This window comes from Populus alba, chromosome 17 (genome assembly GCF_005239225.2).
Source record: "Populus alba chromosome 17, ASM523922v2, whole genome shotgun sequence".
NCBI lineage: Eukaryota > Viridiplantae > Streptophyta > Magnoliopsida > Malpighiales > Salicaceae > Populus > Populus alba.
Window position 1 is genome coordinate 10,802,609 of NC_133300.1, and position 20,415 is coordinate 10,823,023.

A 20,415-nucleotide genomic window follows, 5' to 3' on the forward strand; every position below is an offset into this window, starting at 1 on the left:
AACTAAATGATGCTAACTCATTTTCTGAAGTCATAACACAATAACTCTAAAGTGTGTTTTGAGTTTCTAGAAACTTGATTTTAATATTTCACTATAAAAGATATTTTGACTAATTGTTCTTCTAGGTGTTTTTGAGAGGATGGATAGACTCATTGACTGAAGTCACAACACAAGAACTCTGGACTGTGAATTTGCTTTATTGTTTCCTTATGTGATAAATGACTAGTTTGAGCTTTAGTTTTTTATTCTTGCCTTTTAATATATATTGTTAAACTATTATGTCTTGTACTCAATGTTTTAAATCAATTTATCTTGCTTGATTTGCCGGCTGTTATCTTTGCTGAAATCCTAGAAGATGATGTTTTGATCTTCCTCCACATGTACTCGTTACGTACTAAGATAGGTCATGTTTGCATGGTTTCACTAAAGCATTCAACTTTTTAAAAGTGACATGCTCTCTTTTATTAGAATGTATAGGTACAAATGGAGTGTGAAAGAGTTGCATAAAATGCTTCATTGGTGCAATGAGCAACTTCAGTAGTTCAGCCACGTAAACAAGAAGGCACTAGATCAACATGTAAATCTCACTGAGAAATAGGAGGAACTCCAGAAAGGGAAGCTGAACTTGAGGCAAGTGACAAGGTACTACGGTACTGGATTTTAATGCTTAAATGTCTTCTGTTGTACTTATTGTTTTTAACATGAGATTATGATTTATGTATCTTTATTTCAACGACAAACATAAGCCATAAAAAAACAGTCTGAGCTTCAGCTTGATGTGAAAGACCTGCTAGAGTGAATTTTAGGACATATCCAAGCCAAGGTATCAAACTCTAGTAAAGAGAAAAAAGCTACTTATTTTTTAGGGATAAAGAATGTTGAATGCTTTTATTTAACATGTGTTTTGCTTTTAGGATGATGCTATGATTTAACGTGTGCTATTCTAAAATGTAAGATATCTCCTCAACTAAAATTTTCCACGTATTACTACCTAAGCTATAATTTTAGCTGAAAGTGCCTCACATTAAGTTTTCCTCCTCTACTGTCAATAAACTAATCGATACAGCTAACATGGTAGATAATAATAAAACACAGTCTAGTAGATGGAGAATTTGGAAATAAGTAATTAAACATCATTATTTAAGAATTATTTGGATATTTTGTTACTTAAATTAATATGCTAGGGATTTTATACTTGCTTTGATTTGACCTAGTGTAGGATTTAGGGGACCTGTATAGGCACACATATTTTTTAGTCTTAATGTTAGATGCTTGTTCAGTGAAATTTGATTTTTTGCAATTTTACAGGTTTCCTTACTCTTCTACTTTCGTTGTAGATTCAAGGAAGCTTCTTGTGGATTTCTAGGTTTTTCTTTCCTTCACTCATTGTTGGGTGATTTTTCGTTTTAGTCCAAGGAACTGGAACCAACATGTTATGAGAAATAATTGATTTTTCTTTTCCACATTAACTGGACACTTCGATGATGAGTTTTTTTACCTTTTCCAGATGTTGTACTGGCTACAAATGTTCGAGATTTATTCAAGGTCTATAGAAGTAACTAGTAGATGCCCGCCATTAAACTAAAAACAAGACCCCTTTGAGAATTTCTAGTTTTATGTTGAACTGTCTTCAAGTCTTATGTGTACATGTATGGATTAATTGAAATTAGATAAAGATGTTTTGTTAGTGTATGCAATTGAACTTCTTAACTCTGTTGTTGCAAATCCTCATGCCTCTCTTGCCATTTCCTTTATATTATGATGTTTGGATGTTAAATAAGTCATTTACTTGTGTGTATCCCAAGAGAAACTTCAGGAAGAAAATTATAGGCTGAATGCAAACTTCAAAGAGCGAAATGCCTATGTTGAGAGCTGCAGAGCTGAAATCATCCTTTTCTAATATCATGAAGGATTCAATCGTCATAAAGCACAGAGAAACAAGCTATAGGATGAGCGGAAGTATGTATCGTTTTCTCTTTCTATTTTGGTTAGGCTTATTAAAAGGGCATAGTTTGACTAGACTTTTCTGCTTGTAGATCATTGTGGAAAAAGGAAAGTGAACTTATTGTTGAATTTGATAAGCTAAGAACACAAGTGTTCTTATTCCTTTGCCATTGGGTCCTATTTATAGGAAAAATCTCTTGTAGATGTCACTAATCAAATAGATCAACTTAAAGCCAGTGTGACCACGAAACAAGGTGAGGTGGGCATAGAGCTCATTGATCACTAACACCATAGGAAAAACATGAACTAACCCAATTGAACTAAGAAATAAAAGATCTTATAGAGGAGCTTATTAAATTTAGAACAGATCGCATCGAGGTAAGATATCTCAACCTTGTTGAGAAGCAACTGTAGAGTATCCCTAACAGGTATTTATGATTTGCTTTCTGGTAGGACTCTTGCTTACTATCATGCATGCCTATATGTTGATGGGTGTATGGTAATAAATTGCCCCAAAAGTTTCTGTATATTTGTTGCTAACTTAGGTGTGTGACTTTTAGGAAGAAAATAGTTTATTATCGTTTATTATTGCCACATGTTGCACTAGAGGTGATAGACTGATATTGCACTGATGTGTGCCTTAAACCCTAGAAAAATAATATTACTTATCACTGAAAAATGTGTAAATAAAAAGAAAAGAATTATTGCCTATGTCGGACCCTAAGAACTAGGAGACAAGCCCAACATTGTTAACTTTAAGAGCCACACATTCATGTTTTTATATATTTTGATGATAATAATTGTTGCACGTGGGCTAACAGCACTAAGGATCAAGCAGTTGCTACCTAGTTGTTTGGTTTAGGGTCACTAGGAGACTTGGGTGTATTGGTCTTGTCAAGAATTTTAGGATAACGGACTAGTTGTGGCTAGGTAGCGACACTAAGGCTCAAGGAGTCGCTACCTAGTTGTTTGGTTCAGGGTCACTAGGAGACTTGGGTGTACTGGTCTTGTTAATAATTCTAGGGTAAGGGGCTAGTTGTGGCTAGGAAAGATATTAATACCCTGGTAAGCTGAATTGTGTGGTCTTTATATGATTTAATGATTTTGATGGGTTTCTAACCGATGGTTAGTTTATGACTTAGAAAAAAAAAATTACTCTTATGAATAAATCTGGCATTTTAAATTTATTATAGGCTTGTATGTCTAGATAAATTATTATAAGAAGGGTCCATGTAAACACCCTGCCATAGTTTAACTATTATAGAAGGCAAACCATACCACATCAAACATAAAAAAATGAAGAACATTCAAATTCAAAACTAGCAACATGAAAATAAAACCATACTAGATTTCAAGCAATAAAAGGCAAGGTTTTGTTCGCAATCAAGCATGGATCAAGGGTCCATTTGCTTTGATCATTATTATTAAATCAACACGATTTTGTTGAAAAAGCATTTTGGTTCGAAACCAAACCCTGATATTAAAACAATTAAAAATATGTTATTGATATATGAAGACCCTATATTATAGTCTAATGATGTCATGTGATTGTGAAGATTCAAAGAAATGAAATAAAACAAGTCAAAAACTCTTAGCTAAGGTGATGTTATTGGGAAGAACATGAAGAATATCAACCCAAATTTTGCCCAAAAATGCATTAGCTTACTACCAAACTTAGAAATGCTTACCAAGCCTCAAAACCAAGTCTTTTTGATTCACATAAACCACAATGTCATAGTAATATACATTTGAACCAAAACAAATAAAAAACAACAAATCATGAAAAATATGCATGAAATCTTATTTTCCCAAATTGGCAAATAAAAATAGCAAGCTTATCCATGAAATTTGGATTCAAAAATTATTTTAAAAACATATTTTGGTTATGACCAAAGCCTTATAAAACCAGGATTAATAACATGGCTTATCAATGCATTAACAAAACTAACAAAACAAAAACACTATTTTATCAAAAACTAACTTAACCAAAAGGCTTTTATTACATAACAATACAAACATATTCTAAAATGCTTTAGAGAACAACATTAAACTATAGAATAAAAAAAACCTATAACCAAAAAAAAAAAGAAACAAATATCTCTCAACTTTTCAAACATTCCAAACACATATCCATACTTGTAAGCATAAATACAAACCAAATGACAATCAAAATCAAATCAAGAGGTCATATGGACTCCATTTAGATTAAACAAAATATACCTTCAAACCCCTAGAACAACTACTACATTTCTTTGCTTTCTCTTGTAAAGTTTTATCCCCACAAACTTGTTGTCTTTTCAAAGATAAAGAAACCCTTATCCTAGACTTATGAACCTTCACAACTAGGGTATTTTCTTAGCATCTCTCTCCCTTTTTTCTCTTATTCTTTCCCCTTTTCAGCTCGAATTTCCAAGGGTGATTATAGGTTTGTTTTCTAAGGTTTTTGATAGATTTCATCAAATATTGATCAAATTTGAGCTCTTTGATCAAAATGAGAGAGTTTTGGACAAAATTTCACAACCGAAACCTCTATCCTTTAATGTTTTTTGCAATGATAGTTTTAGCCTAAGTGGTTTTCCTTTGCTTGGAAATAAATGCATGCATTCTTCACCTTATGATCTAGGGGGAATGATTAGTAGCCCTTGATAAGAACTCTTTGGGAGCTTTGAAGTGTAAACACACGAAAAGGTTAGGTGATTTTGCACAAATGAGTATCTCAGTCAAGGCTGACTGAGTTGTCCACTTTCGAGGCTTTATTAAAGCAATTCCAATGTCATCGTCATTGAGAGCCACCTAAAATTAATAAAGGGGGTGCACATTTTTTGTTTAGATCTAACATTATTCAATTTAAAGGTCTATAACTTCACATTAAATCGCTTGAAGATGCCAACTTGATTAGCCGAAACTTTGAAAATTAAGTGATGATTGATTAGGGACAAGATGTTGGAGAGTTATATGGAAGAATTGGGATATAAACATCTAATTTTATGTAAATAAGGTTGCATAGGGGATGTTCATCTTCCATTTACAAAAAACCGCAACCATTTAGTGGTCTAGAACTCCACAACGAGCTCTTGGAAGGTGCCAACTTAATCATTGTGAACTGCCAAGGAAGAAGATGAACAGAGGTTGAATGACACATTGTCTGGGTTAAATCCCTAGAAATTAAGGTTTTTAATTTGGGATTTGACATATTTCATTTAGTCATTGTTCTTCTAATTGCTTTTAATTGCATCTTTAATTGCCTCTTAAACTCTTAATTTCATGCAATTTCATCCTTAATTAACCCAAATAAAAATATTTTCACTGAATGGGTCTTTCTTCAATCAGAATTGAGTCGCTGATTTTTTCCAATCCTGTAAATTCTAGTCCCTCAACTTTTTTATTTGTCATTTTTGTCCTTCACTCCCAACTTGGGCAATCTTCTTGGATTTCTTTATGTGTATCCTCTTATATTTTTGAATTTTTTTTTTATGGGGTAAAAAATAGGTAACAACAACAATAAAATGGAAATTGGAATAATAATATGCTTGGTTGAGAAAAAGCTTTGAACATGTTTTATACAAAGAACATATCAACAAGCATGAAAAATTATGTGAAGAACTCAATTTTGAAGTCCAAGAAGGGAGCAAAGTGAAGACTTAGAATAAGTGTTCATTTTAGTGCTTAAATGTAAATCTTTATATCTTACTTGATAGCACAATTACAATAAACTCACATACGTCACTTTACATGAATTAAATGGTTGATAATAATAAGATAAAATCCAAGTCAGATGATTCTAAGAATTCACCTAGGTTAAATTGTTAAATCTGGAATTCTATAGGAACTGTTTGACTGATTGGCTTGACAAATTTGAACAAGTCAATTGTTTTAGCTATTAGTGGGACTATAACAACTATAAATAGCTAGTTTTTCTTAGAAACATATATATAACTTGTTTAATAGCAAAATTAAAAAGAGAATCCAAACATCTATGATATACAAGTTATTCTAAGAGTAAAACAACATCAAAATCATCAATCCTTGATCATACTCTAGTTTATGCTATTAAACCTTTATATTCTAGCATAAAGAGTATTCATCTAATTATCACTGCACTTAAACACCTTCATATCTTATAAGTGTTATCTAGTAAGGTATAAGGATATTAGAACTTCAAATTGTAATCTCCATTTTATTGAGAGAGTTTGTTGTGGAAACAAAATTACCATTGTAAACCTTTAAGAGTTAGGGAAAAACTCTTTGTATTAGTGAGAGAATTTCACCAAAGCAAAAAACATAATTCTAAAAGAGGGTATATCTTCAAGTAAAAAAATCTCAAAAAAGAGTTTTCTTCAAGTGGTGTAAAAAGCTTGGTATGGATTCATTAAGTGATTATACTTTTGATCTTGGACTGGTGAAACAATACAATACTTAAATACAATTTGGTACTTAAGGTATGGATGTATAGTTGTTGAACCACATTAAAATGAGTTTGTGAATTCTCTTCCTCAACTCTTTACATCAAGTATTTTAATTATATTGTTTGTTATTGCATTTACTTGAAGTAACTTGTTTTAAGTGTAAAATTCAGTGATATAACTAATTCATCCTCTTTTTAGGTGTTAAGTTGTTTTAAATTATTGAACAACATACCTAACTATTAAACTACAAGTTTAATCAAACCATGATATCAATTTGACAAAAAAAATGAAAGTTATAAGAGCCTTGCACAGCTCAAATTAGCTAAAATGTTGCAAAAACTATACATAAAAAGAAATCAGATGCTTCTATATGAGAAATATAGGCCTTCATTTTGATGTTCAATTCCCTCATTGATGATTAAAATTGATTGATTTCATTTTTGCTAATATTATGATACTCAACATATTAGCTTGCTCAAGTTTGCTTGGATATGATATCTGCCTAAATGTTTATGTTGTTATGGTAGCTTCACAAAACCATGTTATTCAAGCCTTATTTAAGAGTTGCATTTTCATTTTGAGAAATCTCGCACCATTTAATGCTTAGTAAATTGTTCCTTATCTCTGTCTTTTCCCTTAAGTGTAGTTTAAGAATATTTGTTCACCATTTTCCACTCTTTATAATCACTAATAAATAAGTTGTGATTTACTATTCTCAACTTCAAAAAGAGTTCATTAGTTCATCATTTGACTATCATCATTGCCATGAGTTTTTTCAAATAGAATTACCCTAAATCGATTTGGTTATGTTCATCTTTCTAATATCCATCAAAAGGAAACAATGCATCATCATCATTCTTGCCATAAACTTTGTAAATTTAGTCAATAAGAGAATTTTATTGTAAAATGTGTTTTCATGAAATCATCTTTCTTGTTTTGGGACCAAGCCATAAATTTTAATGATCATGTTTATTGATGTTCAGTTATTACAACAATATCATCGAGATGTAAATTTAAAAGTATTTTCATCAAATGAAAAATTAGATTTCTTTAATCAAAGGCTCAAAATGTAACAACCCCGATTTCCAACATCCTTTTTCGTGATACATTGAAAATTTTCAGGTAATTGTTTTTTTGATATACTGGTTCCACCAAATTTCCACCAAAATTTCGGTAGAGTCTCTTTGATACTAATTGTTTTTCTTCCTTTTTTTTTAACATCATATGCATTATAACCACTGTTGCTAAGTATCATTCACACACAAACTTAGTTATCGACACTACGACCATAATAACATAATTAATTCGATACATAACAACATATGCAAGTCACTCCTATTCGTTTAAATATTATCCTAACTAATAGAGGTACCGTTGCACATAAGATACTCTTATTCATTTCAATATCATCGAAGCAATAAAATAATAAATTCTAAAATTTATAATAAGTTTACACAAATTAAAAAGACAAGGTGCGCTACACTTGCTTCCTTCATATAAATTATTTAAACACATACACATCATCAATATACATATATAAATTGAGCATCAATAATTTAATCATAATATACCATTCATTTATCACCCTAAAATCAATACACTTCATTTTTATTATTACACGTTTAACTCGACAGTTAGTACAGTAGTGCCACTAACTCTATTCAAGCTAGTTAGTCCACTATATTTTCCTCGACATAAACATTCACAATTACACAAGCACAAGTTCAATATTTCCATTTTTGCTTGAATTCCATATTATGATGAGAATTTGGATCCTTTTAAAATTCTTCCAATTGAGACTCTACCTAAATTTTTTTTATACACATAAATGCATCCATACCTAATTTACATAGAAAATGAATCAAAGTCTTATCTCCTTATTTCTTCTTCATTTGGCCGAATGCCTTCATTCATGGTGAGGGATGATTCCCTTTTTTAATTATTCCAGATAACCCTTTACTCATTCATTTCATATCTATTCTAACCTCATTCAACTCAAATTCCATAGCAATAAAAACAATTAAGCTCGTCCTCTCATTTATATGTCTAGGCCGAATCTTTGCATTAAATGGAGGATACAACTTTCTTCAAGTTTTCTTTCAATTACCATTAAACCCATTTCTTTGTAATGCCTAAAAACATATATCTATTAAATCAACAAACTCAATGTCCCTTCATCCAAATTTCAAAACTTCCCTAACACATTTTACAACACAATTAATCAATAACAACACTAATAACAAGAACATAATTTACCATCACATCTTACATAAGCCCTACACCCACACAGTTCTAATTTCATCAAAACATGTAATTAAATCAAGCTTCCTAAATTTTTACTAAGACTAGTAATAAATTAAAAAAGCAATAAGTAATCCACCTTTGATTATTTTCTTGAACCCAATGACCAGAATATAGATCATTGAGTTGTGTACAATATATCTCAAAATCAGAATGATCCAATGGTTGGATCTCCATAGATTTGAATAAAATTGAACTATCCTGAAAATGGACAAGCTACTGTTCACATGAACGACACCTTGCCGGAGAGTGTGTTTACAATCTCTATTGCCCAGAATGAAGGTAACATCTAGGCGCACCACATATCCAAAAAGAGGAATGATCTAATGGTGGAAGAGAGAGAAATCGACCGGCGACCAAAACTGCCCTGCAGGTGTATTTCGTTCTGTTTTCCAAGAAACTTCCGATGACAATTTTTGTCAAACAGATTATGTGCCTTCAAATCCCTCTGGTAAGCTAGTAGAGGTGTGTGAGAAGAGTAATATATATATCCACAACTCAACATGAGCCAACGGTGGATTCCAGAGATATGGCCACCAGAGCATTATTGGTTCCTTCAAATTCTGCACCTCTCTCTAGCCAAATTCTCAATTGTCTCTTACCCCCGTTTTTTTTTTTTTTTGAACAGGTGGCCATTTGTTGTTTTAAAGGCATATTTTCCCCTAATTACATTTATGACCCTCATTTATGTATTTATGTATTTTATTTTATTTTTTATGTAAACTATCTGGTTTGTTTCTACTTAAATCGCTAGTCTTTACCAAACTCCCATTGGGATGAGATCTTTCACCAAGGTAGGAAAACATATTAATAGACTTCATGCAAAATTTCATCCCAATTCGATGATTGGATTGAGAGCTCTGCTTTCTAATGTAAAATTGGTCAGTTCATGACTTTTCATCAACAATCTAGATTTTCTTGTTCAATCTTCACATAAAATAATATCAATTATCCTTCTAAACCTTTAACGTCATTTTATTATTTTGGAATATATTCATTTTAAAAGTTCTACCTTTATTTATTTATCGAATATTATTATCGTTCCAAACATCACTGATTTTTAATTGATGCTTGCACCTTCAGTTCTGTCATTTTCATTAAATTATCCTTTATTATAATGTATTCTTTATTACCTCACTTATTTCTTAGAAATATTTATTCATTTCTCTCATTATTTTATCCATCAAAATACATTACCTGTCTCTTTGTCTTTATGAATTTTAAAACAAAATTTATTTTATGGAGGTCATCCCCTCCATTATATATCACTTTCAGTCTTATGTTTACATGGAAAGTTATACATCTGCTTATTTAAATTATAAATATTCTAGGGTTTAACACAAAACTTGCCATTCCAATGCCAAAGTGAAATTTTGAATATTTTATTGACATGTAATAAAATGAGTGTTGTTGGAAATGTGAAAAAGAATGGTTATCCCAAATTTAGAATGGTTATCCAAATTTTTATCTATTAATAGCCTAAATGAATTCTCCAACAGATGGATGATAATTTTGGGAAAAAAAAATGTTGGATCATAAAAAAAGAGTTTTGAATTTTAAAAATTGAGTGTCTTGTTTACGTTATGTGATCATGCCTATTTGTTTGTTTGAATTTTTTTTTTTATGAAAATCCATGATGCAATGATATAAATAATGATATATAATATATAAGTAAATCATGATTTTTCTTGACAAATATTTTTCTTCTCATTTTAAAGGGTAAAACTTAACCCACATAAGTCATTTTGTTTTTTATCAAAAAGAGTTTTTAAAATAAAATAATATAGACTAAGGTTCATGTCTATGAAATATGGGATATATAAGACTTAAAAGGTGTTTAAAGGTTCAAAGAGATATGATTTTGATATTTTCATGATTGATATTACTACAATCTTAGTTCTCCAAGTTATATCTTGTTTTTGTCATTACATTTTATCTTCAATTATGGAATTTTCCATCCAGGCACTCTCATCAAAACTTTGTTTCTCTTGTATTCCAACCTTTAAATGTTATGAGAAGAGAGGAAAAGTCAATACAGAAGGGAGAGAAGCGAAAAGAATTTTGTGTCAATGAGCTCTTCTTTCATAAGGAAGTTCAATAAATATGGTTTTTCCTTTTATACTGGGGTTTGTTAAGTGTTTTTTTGTTTAATTTTTTGTTTTTATTTTTAGAATGATTAAAAGATGTTTTGAAGTTTGAAATGAGGTTATTATGGTTCTCGTGATGATTTTTTATGTTGGTTTTTTTTTTTAACAAGTTGAAACGTAGGTGTTTACAGTCCAAAAATTATGTTTTTAATAAAAAAAATAAAAAGTTTTTGTAAAAATAGAAAATAATGCATAAATAATAAATTAGGATTTTGACTAAATAAATAAATTCTCTTTAAAATTTTAATCTTTCATACTCTTTTGAATATTGATTTTAGTTTATGTAAGGTTAAATAAAAATTAGCTTTGAAAATAGTTCTGCCACCTACACTTTTACCTATATTCCATAGTTTATTGCACATATGTTACCATTGACTAGAAAGACTCTTTGTAGCCTAATTTATAAAATAATTGCAAATGCACCTATATTTTTCTTCTAACTAGGAAGATCATCCTCCAACTTTAGTTTCTAACTAGATTTGCAAGCCCATGTTATGTCGTGACCAAAACATTTTTTATCAATAAAAAAAGATGCATTAATGAAGCAAGCATGTTTTAAAAAAAGTTTTACAAACATGTGACTTAGGATATATAAAAAGAGAAGATATATGGACCAACTTAAAGAAAACATAAGAACTTGCAACAAAAGAATGATTAAAAAAAGGTGATGAAGTTAAGATTCTAGCCAATTAAACGTGGAAGAACAAAAAAGTTAAAAAAAAGAGTGACCTAGCTCAACCTGATCAACCATGACAAATATGCAAGCTAGGTCATAGATTGAGATAAGTAAATAAAAAGCAATAAAAAAGCCAATGTTAAAGGACATAATGCAATTTTTATCCCAAACAAATCCAGTGTCGAAGAATTAAATTAAAAGAGGGTTAATTTAAATAAAAAAGGACAAAAAAAACCTAGCAACCCAAGTAAAAATACAAAACTTTAAGATCTGAATGATGTGAATGTGATAATAGAATAAAAGGCAAACTAGGAAATATCACATAGCTCAATTACAATACAACCTAATGTTAAAGGACATAATGCAAAAGGTATTAAATTTAAAAAGGTTGATCTTAAAAAAAAAAAAAAAACAATCAAACCAACTCATGGAAGCTTGCCAAACCTACAGTCCAAGTGATGGGACCAAGATAAACAAATAGAAAGGAAATCAAAGAAAATTATGAAGCCAAATATATATAAAAAAAAAAACCCCAACTTTGAATGATGGTACCAAAAAAGCAAATTAATTCCCAACCAATAAAATATTAAAAAATAAAATTAAAAAAAATTATCATTCTTTATTGAATGATACTTCAACTTTGAACTCATGAAAAAAAAAAGGTAATTTTTTTTTTTCACTAACACTTTTTTCTTTACTTCATAAACATTTATATTCCATTTAATCATGTCACTTTTACTCTGGTACACTATTGCTATGGCCACCTGCACGTATATTGAATCTAAACATCAACTTTATTCCATTAATAAATTCTGAGAAAAACGATCATTTACCCAACACAAGTATTGTTCTATAGTCACTCTACATCTTCTAGTTCGGTCATTAACATAACTACTCATTACTTTACTATGGAATACATCCTTTATCTTTAACCTTCCAAACTTCCACTAACATTTTACTTTAGTTTCTTTCTATTATTTTTCACAATAATCCAGCTCTCTTTTTTGGTACACAAATTCCATTCGTACTTATTTCCTTGTCACCAACCCTTAATTTGTCATCCCTATAAACCTATCATGAGCTTTACATTGTTAATGACTTTTCCACGCTTCTCCAGCTACTGAAAAAAATCCTGACTTCAAGATTAAATTAGGGACATAAACCATTATAAGCATATTAAATCTTTATAAGAATCTATTTCCTATTCAATTTATATTTTCAATCCACTTAACAAGGAGATTCTTAAAATTTTATACATAATCATATTTTTATCCAATAATGTTTGGTCAAACATCAAAACACATCATGCTCAAGTCATTTTACATGTCAAGACCCTTATGTAGACCACAAATACAACATTAGTCTACCTAAAAACCATCTCCCAATAATTTCCTTTACTTAGCCAACTATGTCAAAAAGGAACCATACATTCTCTTTAACCCTTTACATCCAAGTTTTCAACTAAAACTATTCGGTAGTCGTGCTTAACAAAATTCATAAAAGAAATTCATAAAACAACTTCATTCCCTCTTTTAAAGCATAACTGGCTGAATGGCCTCTTTGACTAATCTTAGGTTATCCTTTGTTTTTCATAATAGAAATTAATTTCAATGTGATTGAAACACATTATTAAACCTGTTTAAACACTCAAAAACACAAATTAACAAATCCATCCTTTTTTCTCAAACTTGGCTGAAATCATAAAAGACTTATTCCTTGAATTTCAATTTAATTTCTTGTAATTTTCTTATGCTAACTATTTAGACACCATACACAACACAATTGAATCCAATTATCACAACAATAAATCAACAAAAATCCTTTCTTCTTTTCTTCTCACCTAGACTGAACCTAGCTCCAAGTGAAGGAATGGATTCCTTTCAATTTTTTCACAATTGACACCTTACCAATTAGTTTTTCATGCCCAAGAACATAATATTACACCAAAATTCTCATTCCAATCAATCCAACACATCAAACCCTAAGTTCTATAAAGAAAATTCAACATAACATGCACTAAAACATATTTAAAAACAAAGCAAACTCGAGCAAACCTTCCAAACCTTGGTTAATCCCCAAAACTCACAGCTCGTGGAATTCTAGACCCAGGCATAGTCAATGAGCTCAATTTTCAATCAATCTAATATCAAATCATTTTTAAAAATTTATCAAGGTAAAAAAAAAAAATAGTAATAAAAAGAATATGGATTAAATTTGATCGAAAAAAAAAATTCAGGAGGATTAAAATGTAAAAAAAATAATTAAAACTCTATCTTAAATAAAAAATAGCAATAAAAAGAATAGAGTCTAAATTCAAAGGATTAAAAAATTAAAGGAGGTGAAATAGAAAAATAATTATAATCTTATACATTGTTTAAAAAAAATCATTTCAAATATTAAAGGATGGAATATAGAAATATCAATTTAAAAAGTAGAAAAAAACACCCAACAAAAAATGATAAATAAAATAACTTGAGACAACTAAGGTCATTTTAAAGACCAATAAAAAAATTTCTACAAAAAGCAAGTAAAAAAATAGATCATAGTCTCTAATTTAATAAACGTCAAAGGGTGAAACTAAAAAATAAAATAGCTTAAACAAACTAAAAGAATAAAAAATCAAGCAAACTCGTACAAACCACCAAAAACTAGTTGAATCTCTCAAACTTGCAACTCATGAAATTCTAGACTTAGATTCAATCAAGAAACTTTATTCTAAATCAATTTAAAAAACTAGCCAAATAAAAAAAATGAGAATTAAATTTGATTGAAAGAAAAACCTAAAGAAGAATGAAATTGTAAAAAAAAAAAAAAACTAATTTAAAATTTGATCCCAAACAAAACAAATAACAATAAAAAGAATGAGTAATTATTTTTTGAAAGATTAAAAAAATAGAAGGGGAATGAAATTGAAAAAAAAACATAATGAAAAAAATGTCCCCATGGTATAGTTTTGTTAATTTTTCTCCAAGGGATAATTAAGTAATTTAAATTTAACAAAAAAAATAAAAAGATATAAAAGGCTCTTTATGTAAGGCACCTGTTTTTTAGTTCTCAGGGCATTTAAGTAATTTACTGCTCTAAAAAAGACTAATATATCCCTTTACAATTTGGAAATAACATTGAGTCATGGTAAAATGACTATTGTCCCCTTATCTCCTAGTTTAATTTTTTATGCCCTGTATGCAAAGTCGTCATAACACTATTCTAATTAATAGTTATTTTTAGTCTAGGGTACAATAACTTCTCATTCTCTATTTTTTGTTAATTAGTGGTCAAAATTCTTTTTATAATTTATCAGTTTTAATAATTTTGAATCCCAGACCCAAGCATCATCTTTTCATTCTTTGATTAAGAAATTTTGTGATATCAAAAAACACATATACAATGGTGACATTATCTTCTCTTGTATTAAAAATTATCTTAGAGTCATTCTTACAATGTACTCATCACTTTCTCTCTCTTCTAAAAAATTTCCAATGATTTCCTCTTTTCTCCTTCATCAACTAAGGATTAAAAGTGAAGAAAATTAAGTTATATATTAAAACAATGAGAAGTTCAAGGACTAAAATGAAAAAAATAGCATTTTTCCCAAGCACACATGGTAGATCGCAAGAATCCTTTCAATTGGGTTAGGAACATGGAGGGCTACCCTTGGTGTGGTTGGTGATGCTGTCACTTTTAATGCCTATCAGTATCTTTGGAGTGATTTTTATGAGGTTTTTGTGTTGAATAGACAACAATTGATTTTGTTTTTCTTTTTAGATAGTTGATTGTCTAATGCTTACAAGGTACAAATCACAAAATGGATTGTGTCAACTCACTACACTTGACAATGGTGTTGCATAAATGTTGAAATACCTTTTTAAGTCTTGAAAGATGAAATGGTCGGCCATTTCATTGTTTTTATTGCTCTTTGTATCAAGCATATTCATGTAATTCTTTTTACTTTATCCACCTGTTAATTCCCTGCTTGATGTTTGGCCTTCTGTCACCGAAACATTTGGCTTGAACAGGCAAGGTCCAAGCCTCCATTAATGCCAGCGAGCGATATAAACTTGCTGATATGTGAATTAATTCATCCTTGTGTTCCAGTTAGCGGTGATAAGAAAAAAAATTAAACAAAACAAAATATTAATCTATCTTGAGAATTAATTGCTGGTTTTTTAGGTTGGTTGTGCATTGAAGAAGCTATTTGATGAAGGTGTGGTGAAGTGTGAAGAATTGTGGATCACCTCCAAACTTTGGTATACAAGAGTGATTTATTGTAAGAATATATTATACTTCTTCAAGTTGAAACTTCCAGCAATAAGATATCAAGATTGCAATAGCAATTAAATTTATATAGGTTGTTCCAAAACATATAATGATTTGTAGGTGCAATGAGCAAGCACTGGAAGACGTGTTTGGGGCCATTAGATAGAACTTTGGATGAGTTGCAGCTTGATTATGTAGATCTATATCTAGTATGCATACACATTGAGTTATACTTGTTATTAGCATTATGCATTAATTTTTCTAGGTCTACCTCACAACAATTTTTGAAGTAAAATCTTAAGTCATAGCATTTCTTTCTTGGTCAAACTTTTTTGAATCGTTTTTCATAATCTTGAAGATCCATTTGCCAGTAAGCATGAAGAAGGATTATGTTGGCTATGAACCCGAAAACCTTACCCAACCTGACATTCAGGCTTCTTGGAGAGAAATTAAGACATTTTATGAATCTGGCAAGGTTCATGCTATTGGAGTTAGCAACTTCTCATCAAAGAAGCTTAGAGATCTTTTAGCAGTTGCACTTGTTCGTCCTGCTGTGAACCAAGTGGAATGTCACCCGGTATGGCAGCAACCAAAGCTTCATGCATTTTTTCAATCCAAGGGAGTTTACTTATTTGTGAGTATGAAATAGGACCACTTGAGTAGCAGTCTTCTCATGGATATTTGAAAAAGACTGATATGAAGATATTGGTTCCTTATCATATATCTTTTTTTAATAAATTTTCTCCTGCCCTTTACAACAACATATTGATTTTGTTGTTAAAGGTTTTTGGATTTCACTTTGTTGTCCAAATTCACACAAGGGCATATGAATAAATGAAGGATTTTGTAACATATTCAATGATTGAACACTCTTTTTGCTATTCATTTTGAGTTAAACTTCTTTTCTTCCTTAAAGTGTTGGATTATTATTACTGCATTATAATTTTTTGTTATTGCCGGCGCCACTAATGGTTTGGAACTATTACACCAAACTAGAAGACCTAGGGAGCACTGGTCTAGCTTCTGCTTTTTGTGCTGTCCAAGTGATGTCGTTTATTGTTTGAGGTTTTCTTATTTTCTCTATAAAGTATAGTAATGCATTTTTCCATTGTAATATATGGTTATCTCTCTGTTTTTGTTGATCAATGATGTGGATTGCCTACTACATTCTTGATTATTTGCTTTTGTCCTTCACTGCAAGTGGCTTTATCCTTTCTGGATGCTTGTGAACGATTCCTTCAGTTATGTTTGTTTGGTGGCTGCATTTCTTGTTTGAATCTTAGGTAGTGTAGTCTATCTTTTGGAATATCTTGTCAAGAGCTATTGACTTTGCAATATTGATCTCTCTCCTGGTTTGTATATAAATCTTCATTTTCTAATGAAATAAAAATATTCATTTTAAAGGGAAAAAAGTCAAATTATTAATTACTATGATGTTCATTTGTCTTCCTTTTTTTCCCCCCTACTCTTTTGAGGGGTATGCATAATTAGGTTTCACATGTTCACAGAAGATCAAGAATGAGGTTCTCAAGAATCTAATTCTTAAAATAATTGATGAGAAATTAGGCAAATTTCCAGCACAAATGGCTCTTCGATGGGGACTATAAATGGGCCACAATGTGCTACCTAAAAGCATAAACAAGGCAAGAATCATAAAAAACATTGATATTTTTTACTAGTATATTCCTGAAGACTTATTTTCCAAGCTTTATGAAATTGACCATGCAAGTGATAAGGTTCTCTCTCAATGTTTTATGCCTATGAATGTTTTAGTGCACTTGGTCTACCTAATACATTATTTTTTGTCTTGAGCTGCACTACATCTACTATATATCTGATAATTGTAGTTCTGTGTAAGTAATAGTTTGCTACTGTTTTAAAAAAAATTTGTTTGAATTAGCCTGCAAGATTTTGTAGGTCTGGTCATGCAAATGGTCTCTTTGTGTTAATGCACTTAGGCTCATGTTTTACCTACTTGATGAATCTTAGGGTCATAAATTAGCTCTCTAAATTTATTAAGTAATTGCACACAACTAAATCATTCATGAGCTATAAAAAGTAATTTACTTCCTTCAAAATGATTAACCTTATAATTTAAACATGCAGGAGAGGCTTGTTACAGGAAATACTTTTGTGCATGGGACTTATGGTGCATACAGGACATTGCATGAACTCTGGGATGGTGAAATGTGAGAAGATTCCAAGTGTAAAAACACTGGATTTTTAATTACATTGAAGTTTATTTTTTAATTAATACCCCTCTTATGTTATTTTTTAGCTTATTTAGCCTTTTTTAAATGATAATTATTTTTTCAATTACATTGAGTGTCTTTAAATTTTCATGAAGTAAATATGATTCATCTTTAATTTTTTTTATATTTCATATAAATTAAATTTATTTTTATAATATAGATTGATTTTAATAAATAAATTCATTAAATACAATCGGATAAATATCATGTGTTATGCTATTAAATATTTTGATTTATATTTATCACCAATTTCTTTTTATATCGAATTATCATGATCTTATGATCTAGGACACATGATAGACAAGTACTCTTGACATATCTCATGTTTATGTCATTGATTTCGCATGGTAGACCAGCTTTTTTCTAGAGTAATTTTTTTTTGTTACCTTATTTTTATTGTGATATTAAATTAATCAAAATTTAACTTGATTATTAAAATTCTTAATTATCTCTAATATCTTTTATTAAAAAAATTGATTTTACCTATAACATTGCACAAGAGTAATTTATAATAATCTCCTTCATGTATAGGTTGAGGCATCTTGAAATGTTAGGGGTATCATGATTGTCGTTATCAACAACAAAAAAAAAAATATGATGATGATATTTGGTCAGAAACAACACCATTGGTATTTCTGTCACAATATTCAATAAAAAAAATGAAATCAAAATTACGATGTTCTTGAATTTTCTCATAAAAAAACATGATAGCAAATCCTAAGATAAACAATACCATATTAGTTCAATAACACCTTAAGAAGTTTTTCAAGAGAAGTTTTCCTTGGAAATCAATTGTTTAAATTAAACTATAATAATTTATCCACTATTTTTCTTTAATGAATTAATATACACATTATTAAGAAATAAATATTTTATATAAAAAAGCTCCAATTATCAATTCAATCCTTAAAGGAAATAAATTCTCAAGACATTTCCTAGGGATGAGCATTTTTGGTTCGGTTCGATTCGGTTTTTACTTAAAAAAACCAACCAAACTGAATTTTTATTTTTTCTTAATTCAGAATCGAAACCAGTTTAAACCGATCATTTTCGATTCAGTTAATTGAGAAAACAATTTAGAAAAACTGAAACTATCAAGTTATGTTTCATATGAAGGGCAAGCTGATGCCAACAAATGGATAAGATGGATGATAAATTGATTGGTCTAAATGGCAAGGATTTAAGCCGTGTACAAAGTGTAAAATAATGATCTATATGACAAAAGAACGAACTCATAAAAAACCCAAAACAACCTGTAAAATCCATGGAATTAAGATTGTTTCTAATTAAATTAGGTGACTGTTTGGTATTGTGGTTGCGGGTGAGGTCCCACCATTAACTGTGGTGCAACCACAGGTATCAAAAAGCAGCTTTCGGCTGCTTCTTGTAATGGGAAAATGGATGAACAGTGGAGCATGGATCCACTATTCATCCATTTTCTTCTAACAGTGGAGCCATGCTCCACTGTTCTTATCCTTCGAACAGTGGATCATGGCTCCATTGTTCACCTATTTTCTTCTATGAATAGTAAAATTGATCTGGCCGGACCGGTCCAATTCAAAGCTAAAAATGCATTAAACCGGGTTCGACCCAAGAAAATAATTTTTTTTATTTTTAATTATGTTTTATTCAAAAAACTAGTGTTAAACATTATTCATTGACTACATAAATTAAACGGAGATCGCTTGATGACGCTGCATTTACAAAATTTGATTGCAATCTCAATTTCATACGTGATGGAATTGTAGATAATTTAATGGAATAATAAAAAATATTTTTATATAAAGTATGATTTATTTCATGATGTAATAGCAATAGTTAAATCCAAAATATTTAAATTAAAAACCATCAATATTAACATATATATATATATATATATTTAAATTATTTTATAACCTCAATTTCAAAAGCATTCTTAACCAAACACATTAAAATTACTTTTTCTTCAACCTCAATTTTAACCACAGTTTTAATCAAACACCTATTTTTCAAACCAACCTCAACTAAAAGTACTTTTTATAAAACAACTTTTTTCAAACCACAATCATAACAGCTTCCGCAATACCAAACACACTCTAGATAGCAAAAATTAAGGCAAAAATATCCCTATTGCACATCTCTTTTATGCAAAAATAGACAACAAAAAATGTTTTCTTTCTCTTTCTCTTTTGTTTATAAATAATAATGATGGAATATATAATATGAAAGAGAGAAAGGCATAAATTTGGGGCAAATGTTTTCTATCCCTTTATCTTGTGTTTATGAAGGCTTGAATTTCGAATCTTTTGATCTAGAAATCAAAGAATAATAAGAGAATTAGAGAAGGAGAGTGGTGAGAGAGTGACCATTTGTAAAACATTAGAGAAGGAGAGTGGTGAGAGAGGAAGACATTTGGGAGAGGGGGGGTGGCTGAGAGCTGAAGGATTGAGAAG

At 30.0% G+C, this 20,415-nt stretch overlaps 2 pseudogenes; both read left to right on the forward strand.

Moving 5' to 3' along the window:
- Positions 1–20,415, forward strand: part of LOC118040547 (serine/threonine-protein kinase TOUSLED-like) — a 37,595-nt pseudogene that overhangs the window by 4,323 nt on the left and 12,857 nt on the right.
- Positions 15,076–17,924, forward strand: LOC118040546 (NADPH-dependent aldo-keto reductase, chloroplastic-like; annotated as a pseudogene).